This window comes from Sus scrofa, chromosome 6 (genome assembly GCF_054392235.1).
Source record: "Sus scrofa isolate SSC_HxYL_T2T_F1_AM1 chromosome 6, Sscrofa_HxYL_maternal_Yorkshire_Landrace_v2.0, whole genome shotgun sequence".
Lineage (NCBI taxonomy): Eukaryota > Metazoa > Chordata > Mammalia > Artiodactyla > Suidae > Sus > Sus scrofa.
In genome coordinates, this window is record NC_139388.1 from 139,439,694 (window position 1) to 139,454,457 (window position 14,764).

Genomic DNA, 14,764 nt, shown 5'->3' on the forward strand with positions numbered 1-14,764 from the left:
ACATGTATGGACTTAGAAATTATCATACTAAGTGAAGTAAGTCCGACAAAGACAAATATCATATGAGATCACTAATATGTGGATCTAATAAAAATGACATAAGAGAACATACAAAACAGAAACAGACTCAAAGATCTGAAACCAAATTTATGGTTTCCAAAGGGGAAATTTGATGGAGGAGGGATAAATTAGGAGGTTGGAACTGACATATACACATTACTATATATAAAATAGGCAACAAAGGAACATTAAGGGGAGAGGTTTTTCTGGAAAACAAAGATTAAAGCTAGTATATTTCCCCAAATGTCATAAAGTTATAACCCATATTAATCAGTTAATTTAGTCTCATATAATTAATTTCTGGATGTAGTCATCAGATTTTCCATTAGAGTTTTATGACTTGTTACAAAAGTTCAGTGACAAAGTTTACCTCTGTAAACAAAGATAAAACATTTATCTTTTTCTCTCTACCTGATCCTTACAAAATTTGGCTTCTTCAAGTAGTTCTCCTATGGACTTAATGGTTTATTACAACTGGATTACAACTAGTTATACTCATCATTGTTTTAATTTGTGTTTTGATTTCCAAATTGCTTTTGCTTTGTGTCTCCCTGCTGCACTAAGACTTTTGTCAATGTTACTAGCTGTACTACTATCTTAGAAGATTGTTGCAGTACCCACTGTGTTAACCAAGGATACGATAAAACTGATGATGGCTAAACATGCTGAGGAAATTGATCACATTTATGACTCATAGAATAACTGTAATATGTGTGTTTCTAGATACAGGAATAAACAACAAGGGGAAATATCTCCTGGGTCATGATAGACTAGTGAGACAGAGAATCCAGAGAATCTTTAATTCTCAACATGGCCTAATCCAGAGTGGCATATCAACAAGAATTTTTGCCTGATCCTGGATGAGCCTCCAAGCACCGTAGGACAAAACTACTCATGAGATGTCTCCCAAACAGTGGTCAAATTTCTGACCAAGAGGAGGAACTGAGAAATAAAATATTACCTGCCACATTAGTAAACAAAGGATGTCACAGTCATCAGTGACTATGGCCACGTACAATATGAGCCAGTGAGCCCTGAGGAAACTCAGAGAGGAAACAAAGAATACCTGCCATTGAGTAGCCATCACACTGCAGCCACTCCTGAAGGTGAGCCCTCAGGATGTAAAAACACAGGGGACTGGCCCCAGATAGATGAGGTGCATATCAAAGGAATGATTTTAGTAAACGCTGATTCTTGCATCTTTGCATACACAGAGAAATACTGAATTCCTTAACTTGAGATATCTAGTTTACTTGTATTAACAGTAATCTTTTGTTCTCACTACCTGCCCTTTGTTGCAAAACTCCTATATATCCTAGCTTCCCCCTCGCCTCCTCAGAGCCATTTTCTCAGGGTTACTTGAGATGCTGCCTCCCATGCTTAAGTCCTCAGTTTTGTCCACTGAATAAAGCATAACTCTCAAGTTTAAATATAAAAACAAAAAGGTGTAGCCGCTATAAAAAGTTTGCATACTCTAGCACCCATGGCGGACTCCACTGTAGGCCAAGATTCACTTGGGCCAGCTTCTACTCAGTCATTTCTAGCCCTCCGTCACAATCAAAATGTTGAAAAGCAAGGGAGTTCCCATTGTAGCGCAGTGATAACGAATTTGATTATTATCCATGAGAATGCCGGTTCAATCCCTGGCCTCGCTCAGTGGGTTAAAGGATTTGACATTGCCATGAGCTGTGGTGTAGGTCACAGACAGGGCTCAGATCCTGCATGGCTGTGGCTATGGTGCAGGCTGGCAGCTGCAGCTCCTATTTGACTCCTAGCCTGGGAAATTCCATATGCCGCAGGTATGGCCCTAAAAAAATGTTGAAAAGCAAGACCATTTCTCCTCCAAGAAACTGAAGAGACAGGGGCCCCTGGATAAACCAACTTTGGGAATTTCATCCTCTTTCGAACAAGTGGTGTGCTCAAGCTTTTGCACTCTAGAAAATGAAAGCCACGTCTATGCTTAGACTGTTAGAGTGACACCACATGATCAGAAATAGTCAAAGTCCTTTTTTGCTATCAGTTCCTCAAGTGGTTGAGTCTCTCACTTTATCTCAGTGTGTATCTTTCCTTTTGCGCAAGCTGTTTATGAGAACATCACATCTTACATGGATTGCTCTGTGGCATCTACCACCACCAAGGTCCAGTTGTCCTTGATGTGAACCACAGCTAGAGAAACAGCAAGTTGGGGAAAGGTTAAGATAAGCCTTCAGTGCTTTTTGTGCCCTTTGTCATCAGTTCTGTAAAAACTGATATGACCAACACATTTTCCTTCCCAAAAGATGGATAAAATAATACAGAAAATGTTGCAGCTGTGGCAGAGTATGAGGCTTGTCCAGGTGTCACCAGGGTCATCCACAAAGGGATCCAGTGAAGGAGATTAAAGCATATTCTCCTGGATTGACAAATACTTCCACATGGCGGCTCAATTACTCTTACTATTTCCCCCCTCTCTCCCTCCCCTGGGCAATATAAGGGTGTTTTGCTTTACTTTGCCTTCTTGTTCTTCATGTTGTTGGTAGCAGTAATGAAAAGGAAATATAAAAAGGCAACGTGAAAATAATTTTGATACTTTTCTCTGGATCTAATACAAAGACTAAGACATTCTGTCTGTCTCAAAGCCAGCTCCATATATAAGAACTACCAGGGATACTTTCCATTGATGTAGAGTTCAGGGCTTTGTCCCAGGCCTATTAGTAATATATCTGTGTATCAGATTCTAGAATCTGCATATTTGCTGTGCTTCATGTTACATACTAAAGTTTGAAGCAAAGACAAAAGGCATGAAAGATGTCCTCAAAGAGACATTTTTTTTCTGTATTCCAAACCCTCTATCTGACCCACTGGTACCTAAGTCCCTAGAAGCCCTGGGCCATGTATTTATTATTCACCTAGCACTCATTCCTCAATCCATCATCCAAACTACCTTTGTTAAACACCTAGAATGTACCAGTCATTAGATTAGATGCTAACTAAACAAAGCTGAATAACTGTAACAGACATGCAATAAAAGTTTGTTGAATAAACAAATGATGAATGAATGAATAAATGAATCTTATAGATAGGAATCTTGGAAAAATGTTTTTTGCTGTATTGGGAAATCAACACATTAATCTTCTGGTCAACCACTTATTTTATGAGACATAATTCCAAATCATTATGTTGAATAAAAATAGTAATTTCATAACATCATCCCAAATCTTATCACAGTTTCATTCTAAGCATTACTGCTGTTTATAAAGTTGGTTATCATTCTTCACACTTGATAAAAGCAATGCTAAGCAGCACTGTTCTATATCTTGTACAAGGTAGATATCGCTTATCCAATGATCTTTATCTAATATGTGAATACCGAAAACAATCTACACATTCCCAAAAGTCATCCTCTGGGAAGAAGTGCCCTCTTCTCTATCCTACTTGCAGTGTCTATGTGCCACATGTCTATGTAGTAAATTTAATTAAAAAAATAAAATTCTTCCAGACACATTGTTTGCCTTATCTAATATATGAATTCCTAGAAAGTTCTATGTAAACTATTCTTTTTTTTTTTTTTTTATGGCCACACCTGTGGCATACGGAAGTTTCCAGGCCAGGAGTCTAATCCGAGCTGCAGCTGGGGCCTAAGTCACAGCCACAGCCACATCAGATCTGAGCCACATCTGTGACTTAGGCCACAAATTACGGCAACACCAGATCCTTAACCCACTGAGCTAGGCCAGGGATCAAACCAGTATCCTCACAGAGATGACACTGCGTCTAACCCACTAAGCCACAATAGGAGCTCGTAATTTATTTAAATGGAGCAGAGCATTTGAAGAAAATCTGTGGCACATCTATCTTTAGCAAAGAATATTAACATTTATTGAGTACTTATTATGTGCCGGGTAGTAAGCTAAGTGTTTTTTATGCATTATCTCACTGAATGTTGCAAACATCTCAATGAGGTAAGCAATATTATTAAATCAAGTTTGATGTGGAAATTTAATAAACATTAGATAACTTTCCCAAAAGCCCAGTTAGAAAAGAGAGAAGCCAGAATTTAAACCCAGGTCTGTCTATTCTTGAGTACCAGCTCTTAATCATTAGAGTTTTTATAACTAATTTCCTTTAATTACCACTTTAGTTAACACCCACTAAATATTTTCTATGCTTCACTTAACAGGAAGGTAAATCTTTTTAAGAATAAACAGCATACTGCTAGGAATAGTTTGAGCTAAATTAAAGTTAGTTCCTTTCTTCCTCTTTGGGGAATATTTGTTTGAGTGCTGCTTTCTTAAAAAGCTAAGTCCCAAGCCACTGAAAAGTTAGTCTGGTTAATGTAATGGGGGAGTGAAAACAAAACAGTGATGGAAAGACCATCATATGATAATTCTCATTAACCCAACTGGAAGACATTGTCTTACTGAACTACTTAATCACTGCAAAAATTTTTCTTATCAATGGCTGCAGCTTTATCACCGTAATCATTTGAAATTTTACTATGTGTGTTGTGGGGTAGGGGCGGTGTATGGGGTGGAGGGAGATCCAATCAGCACAGTTGTCCTCCTGGATAGCATGCATCCACTTATATCTATTTGCTTATAAAACAATTTCCAAATGTTGCATGTCATCCAGTTACCTGTCTCTTTAGTAATTTACCATTTGACCTTCTAGGAAAGGTTTAAATTTTTTTACCACAATAAACAATGGTATCTTTCCATGAAGGAAATGCACAGTAAGTGAAGCATTGTTGCAGATAAAATCCTTAATACATTCCATATTAATGTTCCTTGAAGATTGTCCTAGAAAAATTTTGAACCATGTCTACCTCTCCAAAGTTATCTCAAAAAAAAACCTTCTATAATGGCTTCTCTTACCATCAGATGATGACTTCTCAAAGAAGTGAAGAACAATCTCCATTCATTCATCCATTTCACAAGTACTTATTCAAAATCTACAATTTGCCAGGCATTGTGTTAGGTGGTGGGAAACAGAGGTGAATAAAATGAACATGCATGCTGCCCATGCTTCAGAGAACTGACCAATCTGAACAAGGTCACCTAGACAAAGAAAGTTCTTTCAGCAAATAAGCTCAGCCGTGCAACCCAAGACACAGATCTATGTTTTCCAAAGGCCCTCTCCCACATGACTTTTTGAAATGCACTCGCAAGACTACTATTATCAGAGCAAACATTCCACCCCAAAGTTAACTAAAACAGGAGAGGCAAATCTCCCTTTAACTGACCCTGAACTCCAAAGTCAGGCCAGATGGCTGTCAAATGCTCTGAAAAGCTGTATGGATGAATCATTTGGTTTGACTCAAGCCACTGAGTCATTCTTACTGTAACAAGTCATTCTATAATGTCAGATTTCTTAGTTACTCCAGGTTTGTAATAATATTGCTACTCTTCCAATTTAAATTAAGGACTCAGCATTGAGTCAAATTCTCATCAAGAAATTAGTCACCTAAAGCAATAATTCCATTTTTTCCAGGCTGTAGATTAGTCCAAGTTATCCTTTCTCTAACTCCCTTTTTCCTTCCTCTTCCTGTCTCCTAAATATAAATAGATGAACAGGAGTTCACCTTGAGGCTCAGCAGATTAAGAACCTGACACAGCCTCCATAAGGATGCAGGTTCTATCCCTGGCCTCGCTCAGCGGGTTAAGGATCCACGGTTGCCACAAGCTGTGGCATAGTTTGAAGATGTGGCTCAGATTCAGTGTTGCTGTGGCTGTGGTGTAGGCCAGCAGCTGCAGCTCAGATTCGACCCCTCTCCTGGAACTTCCATATGCTGCACATGCAGTCATAAAAAAAATAAATAAATAAATAAATAAACACACGTGCTCTCTTCCTAAGATATTAACTAATTTCCTCTTCTTTTTCTTCACTTGCGACCTCTTCCACACCTGCAGGGTTTTTTTGCTTTTGTTTTGTTTTGTTTGTCTTTTGTCCTTTTAGGGCCATACCCACGGCATATGGAGCTTCCCAGGCTAGGGGTCTAAGCAGAGCTGTTTGCTGCTAGCCTACACCAGAGCCACAGCAATGCCAGATCCGAGCCGCGTCTGTGACCTACACCACAGCTCATGGCAACGCCGGATCCTTAACCCACTGAGTGAGGCCAGGGATTGAACCTACAATCTCATGGTTCCTAGTCTGATTCATTTCCACTGTACCACCACGGGAACTCCCACACCTGCAGATTCAACAACTACCCTTCAGAGATGATCCTTGGTTTGGTATCACTCATCCAACCTTTTCTTCCTGAGAACAGTGCAATTGCTGCAGAAGCAGACTGAGACAGAAGGGACTTGACCTGGAGCTGCTATCTAACAGCTTGGAGATGAGACAAAGATGTGGAAATGGAAGAGTTTAAGCTAGGGACATGTTTAGTGGCCATGAATCGGGGCCAAGCAAAAGCATAAACTAGTAAGAAATTATGATGAACTAGTAAGAAGCATGATTCAGTGGACAGACAAGATTGGCTAAGGTTGGTCTGCACTGGAGGCAGAACCAGGGATTAGGATAAATTCTAGTGAGTACAATTGTCCATCTCACTTTCCCTTCCCTTTCTTTCCTGACCAATTCTGTTCTAAAGTCATTAGTGGGGGTATAACAATATAGTTATTTATGCTTAAGTAGAAGGTAGTTGTGAAGACACTGAGCAGGATGTTAAAGTCTAGCCAAGGAGAGAAAGGCATCTACCCAGAGAGGCAGACTACTATGGGGTATCATCATCTGAACAATGTGGAAGAGAGTCTCTATGAGGAAATCATCGACACTGGAAGTTGGCACAGTATCGGGAGTCAAAGATTGAGCAGTGTACCGAAGGCATCCATGTGAAGGAGGTTATAGGGAAGCACAACATGGCATGGGTCACTGGAGCCCATGTCAGGAAACACGACAAGATTCTGAGTGAGCTAAGAGGGCATCCACACAGAGTTAGAGTCCTGGAGTTGATGATAGCCTGCTGGTGGGAAAGGTCATGCCATGTTCAGATCTTGGCTTTTACATACTGTACCATATATTTCTGCTCTAATCTTTATTACTTCCTTCCTCTGCTAAATTTGGGCCTAGTTTCTTTTTCTTTTCTAGTTCCTTGGGTATGAAGCTAGGTTCTTTGTTTGAGATCTTTTTTTTTTTTTTTAAACAAGTCAAAGCTGAAGCCAAAGTCATGTCATGTATTGATCTTTTTAATAGTAAACCAACTTTACATTTCTAAGATAACTACCACTTGGTCAAGGTATTATTCTTTTTTTTATTTCATTTTTTAATGTTTTATTGATTACTTTAGTTGATTTACAACATTGTGGTAATTTCTGCTGTAAAACAAAGTGATTCAATTTTACATATACACACATCCATTCCTGTAGGCATTTGACACTACAAACTTCTCTCCTAGTACAGCTTTTGCTATATCCCACAAGTTTTAGTATATTCAATTTTCATTTTTTTCTCGTTACATTGCAATTTCCATTTTTATTTCTTTTTCAACCCGTTGGTTGTTCAATATTATGTTGTTTAATTTCCATATGTTTGTAAATTTTTCAGGTTTCCCTCTGCTGTTGGTTTATAGTTCCACTGTGGTCAGAAAAGTACTTGGTATAATTTCAGTCTTCTTGTAGTTGCTAAGACTTGTTTTGTGACCTACTATGTGATCTCTCCTGGAGATTGTTCTGTGTGCACTTGAGAAGAATGTATATTCTGCTGCTGTTGGATGAAATGTTTTATATATGTCTGTTAGATCTATTTGGCATATAGGTTGTTCATGTCGTTTATTTCCTTACTGATCTTCTTTTTGGATATTCTACCCATTATTGAAAGTGTGGTATTAAAGTTTCCTGTCATTATTGTATTGTCTATTTCACCCTAAGTTCAGTCAATGTTAGATTAATATATTTAGATTCTCTGATTTTTGTTGCATATATATATATATATATATATATAATTGCTATAGCTTCCTAGTGATTTGACTTTTTATCATTACATAATGTCCTTCTTTGTCTCTCATGAAATTTTTGACTTAAGGTCTCTTTTGCCTGATACAAATATAACCACCCTGCTTTCTTCTGTTTACCATCTGCATGAAACATCTTTCTCTATTCCATCATGTTAAGACTATTTGTGTCCTTAAGTCAAAAAAGGAGTTTCTCAAAAAATAATAAAATAAAATGAGTTTCTTGTAGGCAGCATATATTTTGGGTCATGTCACTCTGTCTTTTAATTAGGAAGCTTAATCCATTTACATTTAAAGTAATTATTGATAAGAAAGGATTTACTATTGCCATTTTTAATCATCTTCTGTTAGTCATGTAGTTTTTTGTTTATCTTTTCCTCAGTTTCTCTATACCTTTGTGTTTTCTTGATTTTTTTATATTGATACACTGATCCCTTTTTCTTTTTCCTTTGTATAACTTTTATAGGTATTTTCCTCATGGTTATCATGGGGCTTACATAAAATATCTTACAGTTATAACAGTATGTTTTTTTGTTGTTTTGGTTTTTGGTTTTTGGGTTTTGGGTTTTTTGTTTGCGATTTCTTGGGCTGCTCCCATGGCATATGCAGATTCCCAGATTAGGGGTCGAATTGGAGCTGTAGCCACTGGCCTACGCCAGAGCCACAGCGGCATGGGATCCAAGATGTGTCTGTGTCCTACATCACAGCTCACAGCAACGCCAGATCCTTAACCCACTGAGCAAGGCCAGAGATCAAACCTGCAACCTCATGGTTCCTAGTCAGATTCATTAACCACTGAGCCACAACAGGAACTCCCAGTATGTTTTAAGCCAACAAAAACTTAAGTTCAATCACATAAAAAAAACTTACCACTTTTACTCCCACCACACACTTTGTTTTGTCATCACAATTTACATCTACTTTTATGACATATTTTTTTACTTGACCATCTTGAAAGTTATTGTCTTTTTTATTTTTTTATTTAATTTTATTGGAGTATAGCTGACTTACAATGTTTTATTAGTTTCAAGTGTACAGCAAAGTGAATCAGTCATAAACATATCCATTCTTTTTTCCATAAAGGTTATTACAAACTATTGCGTAGATTTTCCTGGGCTATACAGTAGGTTCTTATTTATTATGTATCTACTGACATATTTTTAGTATTTTAATGCTTTTGCCTTTTAATTATTATAACTTAATTAAAACTATAATAAGTATACTTGAAAACCAAACACCATTATAGTATTAATCTATATATGTCTATATATTTACCTTTACCAATGATTTTTATACTTTCTTATGCTATCATGTTGCTGTTTCATGCTCTGTCATTTTAATGAAGAATTTCCTTTCACATTTCTTATAAGGCAAGTCTAATGATGATTAACTCCCTTAATTTTTATTTGTCTTGGAAAGACTTTATCTCTCTTTCATTTTTGAAGAACAGCTTTTCTGAGTATAGTATTCTTGGTTGGCAGGGTTTTTTTTTTTCTCTTTGATCACTTAGAATATACTGCTTGACTCCCTCCTTACAGTGGGTCTGCAAGGTTCCCACTGAGAAACTTCATAGTTTTAGGGTACTTTCCTTGTAAATAAGTTACTTTTCTTTTGCTACTTTCAAATTTTCTCTTGGTCTTTGACTTTTGAGGATTTGATTATAATGTGTCTCGGTGTTTTTTGGTGTTTTTTTTTTTTTCCATCTTATTTTAATCCTTTGTACTTCTTGGATCTGGATGTCCCTTTCCTTCCCCAAATTTGGGGAGTTTTCAGTCAATGTTTGTTGGTGTTTGTTTGTTTGTTTGTTTGTTTGTTTGTTTGTTTTGGCTGCACCCATGGCATGTGGAAGATCCCAGGCCAGGGACTGAACCTGAGCCACAGAAGCAACCCAAGCCAACTGGATTCTTAACCTGCTGGGCCACAATGGAACTGCTCAAAGTTGTTGTTTTTTTAAATAAGCTTTTTCTCTCTCCCCCCTCTTTTTCTCCCCCTCTTCCCCTCTGCTCTATTCTCCTCCCCTCTCCTTCTGAGATTCCCACAATGCATATATTAATTCTACTGTTGTTGTACCATAAGTCTCTTAAATGTTCTCATTTTTTCCTTCTTTTTTTTCTTTTGCTTCTCTGACTGGAAAATTTCTAATAATAATCTTCAAGTTTACTGATCCTTTTTCATGCTTTGTCTAGTCTTCCACTGAAGCTTGCTAGTGAATTTTTCAGCTACGTTACTATATTCTTCAAGTTCATGATTTTTGTTTGGTACCTTCAATATTTTTTATGTCTTTGTTAAACTTCTTACTTTGTCTATGCATTATTCTTTTGACTTTGGTGAGTATCTTTGTGATGGTTATTTTGAACTCTCTGTCAGGTAAATCATCTATCTCCATTTCATTAGGGTAAGTTTCTGGAGATTTATATTGTTCCTTTGTTCAGAATATATCTGCCTGCTTCTTCATCTTTCTTGATTCTCTGTGTTGTTGTCTGCACATTAGACAAATCAGCCACCTCTCTTAGTCTTCAAAGACTGGCCTTATACAGGAAAAGACCCCCACCAGTCAGCCTGCCCAGGCAATTAGTCTGTGCCGGTCCCATCAGTACTCTAAGACTGATAAAAACAGAAATTAGTCTTATAGGGAGGCCCCATGGAAAATTTGGAGTGCTAGACATTTGGACCAAATCTTACCCTGTCCCTAAGAAAAACTGAAATCTGGGAGAGAAGTTCTCCTTCCAGTTGTATGACACTGTGCTAGGAAATGAGATTCTAGAAAGAAGTTATCTTCTATATCTTATTGGCTTCAATGAGTATGGCTTTATGTTTTCCTGGAGTGCAATTAATTTCTAGAGTTCTCTCAAAAGGAATTTGTCCATGAATTAATGCTGAATTTGTGTGTTAGTAGGGGAAAGGAAGGTCCACAGCCTCCTTTTCCACCATCTTTCTGATGTCCCTAAACTCATTTTTAATATTGAGGAAAAGTCAATTCTACATTCCTAGTCATAGAGTCATAGCATGTATAGTTAGTATATTTTAATTATCATCCCATTCAACTGTGAATACTGGGCTTGAGTTCCAATGGCAGCTCAGAAACTACTTAAGAGTTACCAGCATTATGTAATAATGGAAGGCTAAGAATAAAGCAATATTGTGGTCAATATAGGGTTAGAGTTAGATATTAACTAATGAGATAGGTTTTTTTGAGCTTCAGAGGTTATTTGTTTTTTTAATTTTATTTTATTGGAATATGGTTTATTTACAGTGTTGTGTTAGTTTCAGGTCTACAGCAAAATGAGTCAGTCAGACATATAAATATATTAATTATTTTTCCCCATATAGGTTATGACAAACTATAGATTATACTTTCCTGTGCTATACAGGATTATTGTATTTCTCCAATAATCATCTATTTTATACAGTAGTGTGTATAATATTTTTAGGAAATAGAATGCTTGAGCATAATTTTACACTGGAAAGAGTATGGCATTGGGGGAAAATAGATTGAAGATAGTTGAGACCTAAAATATAGCTCAAAAGCCTAGAAGAGATGGATAAGGTTAACTATGGAAAGGGTAGAACAATATCTCTCCTAGGCAATCACAATAATAACAGCAACAATAAAAAAAAAAAACTAGATGTACTAACTTGTACAGTTACTTTGTGTCACATACCATGCATTACACGTACATTACCTAATTATGTCTTATATCAAGCCTGTGTGGTAGGTACTCCCCTTACACAGAGAAGGAAACTTAAGCAGAGTAAGTAATCTGCCTAAAGTCACACATCTAATAGACTGAAAAGCTAAGACACTCAGTCTGACTCCAGAGCCCCTGCTCTTGATCACTTCCATACTTTCACTAAGGAAGGAAGAAAAGATGATAAAAATAGATTTGATTTCAGAAGTGAATAGGAATAATACTAAGGGAATGCTTACCAGATAGCCTTGATGTTCTGAATAAAGGTAGAAGCATCATCCATTCAGGTAGGGACAAGTACGAGGCTGGTGACTGAAAAAAAGGAGTAGTGGTTTACAAAAATCCACATAAGACTGGAAAAGGAACCCCGATACTGATTAATAAGAGAATTTCTAAGCACCATCATCATCATCATATTTTCCCCCACTGCCAGCTGTGTTAGGAATGTCTGCACTGGTAATGGCACCATCAGCATGGTTACGCAAATTTCTTGAGCACTTCTCAGAAACCCAGAGGCAGGAACCAAGAAGACAGATCATTGATCCATAGCAGAGGGCTTGGGAAAGGGATGAGATGGACAGTAGAGGTCTTGAGGGAATTAAGGATAATGGTGAGAATAGTTGGAATAATTGATTATTGGGTCCAGGCCAAATTGGAAGGGAAGCAAAACTAATGAATTTCTGTTGAGTCAAATAGTAAGAATGAAAGGCACTTTCTTTTCGGTATGTAGGAACTTTTAAATTTATCTTAACCATTTTATTTTAAATCCTTAATTATATAAAGCAACGTTATCCCGTATTTGAAAGTTACCTTACATTTCATTTTTTAGTTGAAAAACACACATATTTGTTCACTACTAAGTACAATAGATCACAAATCAAGAGACATAGAACTAGTCCAACTTTGTACTAATAAACTATGTAATCAACGAATTCAGTCACCTTGTGTCTCAGTTTTCTTATCTGAAAAAGAAAGAAAACTGTATTTAATGAGCTAAAATTCTAGGCTTTATTTCTTCATTTTATTCCATGATAAAAATGAATTATAGAAATTTTCAAGCTAGTTCTTCAGTTTTACCATAATTAGAAACTGACTTTCCCAAACACATGTTAAGATAAAACATTTTTAAACCAAAGGGATAAACATCTTTCAACACAAACTTTATAGCTTCAACAACCACATGGTGAAATGATACACAAAACCAAATAGAAACCATTAGCTGCTCAACACCTCCATCTGCAGTGTCTCAATAGTCTTAAAATAAAATGATAATCCTATTTTATCATATAAAGACAATCCCTAGTCTTAAAGTTAATTAAACCAGGTTTCAATGTTAGCACCATGCTCAATGAGTCTGTATTTATTTAATTATTTAAGTTCAATTATTACTTTCTTTCGATTTACTCTTTACCCCTTTACATCATGTAGTTCTTACCCAGAACTACAGGCATTTATGAATCAGTATTTACTAAATGATTTTACTTATTTTTCTCCCCAGGGTTATTGAAATATAATATACACATGGTGTAAGTTTAAGGTGTACAACATAAAGATGTGTTATGTAGCTTACTGCTATGTGCAAAATACTGTGCTTATTAGCACTGAGGATGTAAGACACAGTTCTGCTTTCAAAAAAGATCTCAAGAAAATCACTGTAGGATTCTCACTGACATAGGTATGCTTCTGATCTCTGTTTCAGGAGCCCCAACTTGCGAACTCAAGTTATGATGATTTTAAGATTCAAATACATTATGTATAAAGATAAGGTGTATCCAGCAGAATTCTATTTACACTGGAGGTCAAGGAGCCTTGTAGAGAAAAACTCATTCTAGGTTGCCACCAGAATTGGCCCAAGAATACTTTTTCCAGTTTTATTGAGATATAACTGACATACAGCCCTGTATAAGTTTAAAGTATATAGCATAATGGTTTGACTTACATGCATTATGAATTGATTACCCCAGTAAGTTTAATTAACATCCTCCATATCATACAGATACAATAAAAAGAAAAGGGAAAAATTTTTTCTCCTTGTAATGAGAATTCTTAGGATCTGTCCTCTTAAGCATTTTCATGCATATCATACAGCGTATTAACTACGGTCATTATGTTTACATTCTTAGTACTTATTTAGCTTATAACTGGAAGTCTGTACCTTTTGACTACCTTCCCCCAATTCCCTCTCTCCCAACACCTTGTCTCTAGTAAACACAAATCTAATCTCTTTTTTCATGAGTCTGATTTTGGGGAGTTTTGATGTTGTTGTTGTTTGCTTGTTTGTTTTGATTCCATATATAAGCAAAAATCATACAGTATTTGTCTTTCTCCGCCTGATTTATTTTACCTTTCATAATGCTCTTAAGCTCCATGGTTCAGGGATATCCAATCCAGCATAGGGGTAGGTATAATTTTAAATTTGTAACTCAGATCATACAGATTAAAACCTGATTTCCTGGGAAAAGGAGGCTGTAAGAAGAGAGTAATTAATATGTAAAAGAGCTATCTGACTGAACTCTCACAGGGATATTCTGAGGGGAAAATGACACTGTTGGAGTCAAATTCAAGAAAAAAATTCCCTTTTAATTTCCTTTGTACGAATAGTGACCCAGTTTCTCCCATATGGTAAGTACTACATAAATACATGTGAATAGATGAATACCGTGTTCCTTCTTTTACTTTTGTAAGCTCTGGAAAATATGGATAGAACAGTCCCCATCTTTGAAAAAGTAATTATAATTATCATTGTAGGGGAAAAAATGAATGTGCAAATAGTTACAGAATCACAAAGGCAGGAGAAATTCATTTAGAAGGACTCCAAAAGTTAGAGTAGGGTTCAAGAGATGAATTAAAAGCTGAATGATAGGGAGTTTCCACTGTGGCTCAGTGGGTTAAGAACCCGACACAGTGTCCCTGAGGATGTAGGTTTGATCCCTGGCCTCACTCAGCAGATTAAGGGTCCAGTGTTCCCACAATCTGCAGCATAGATCATAGATGCAGCTCGGATTTGGTGTTGCTGTGGCTGTGGCATAAGCCAGCAGATACAGCTCTGATTCAACCTCTAGCCTGAGAACTTTCATATGCTTGC

General features: G+C 36.8%; 1 long non-coding RNA gene across 1 annotated transcript in view; it reads right to left on the bottom strand.

Moving 5' to 3' along the window:
• The window catches only part of LOC106510698 (uncharacterized), an 88,348-nt gene extending 76,358 nt beyond the window's left edge, over positions 1-11,990 (bottom strand). Inside the window, exon 1 of the long non-coding RNA XR_014805171.1 lies at positions 11,919-11,990. This is a non-coding gene — a long non-coding RNA (uncharacterized LOC106510698). The remainder of the gene's footprint in view (positions 1-11,918) is intronic.
• Between the last annotated feature and the right edge of the window lie 2,774 nt (positions 11,991-14,764).